This window comes from Otolemur garnettii, unplaced genomic scaffold (genome assembly GCF_000181295.1).
Source record: "Otolemur garnettii isolate 467f Iridium unplaced genomic scaffold, OtoGar3 scaffold00010, whole genome shotgun sequence".
Lineage (NCBI taxonomy): Eukaryota > Metazoa > Chordata > Mammalia > Primates > Galagidae > Otolemur > Otolemur garnettii.
The window spans coordinates 37310904-37311170 of NW_003852405.1; positions in this window are offsets into that span (position 1 = coordinate 37310904).

The following is a 267-nucleotide window of genomic DNA, read 5'->3' on the forward strand; positions in this document are numbered from 1 at the left end:
ACACGGCTAGAACCCTAGACAGGACCAGATACACACACAGCTAGAACCCTAGACAGGACCAGATACACACATGGCAGGAACCCTAGACAGGACCAGACACACACATGGCAGGAACCCTAGACAGGACCAGATACACACATGGCAGGAACCCTAGACAGGACCAGATACACACATGGCTAGAACCCTAGACGGGACCAGATACACACATGCAGGAAACCCAGACAAGGACCAGATACACACACGGCTAGAACCCTAGACAGGACCAGA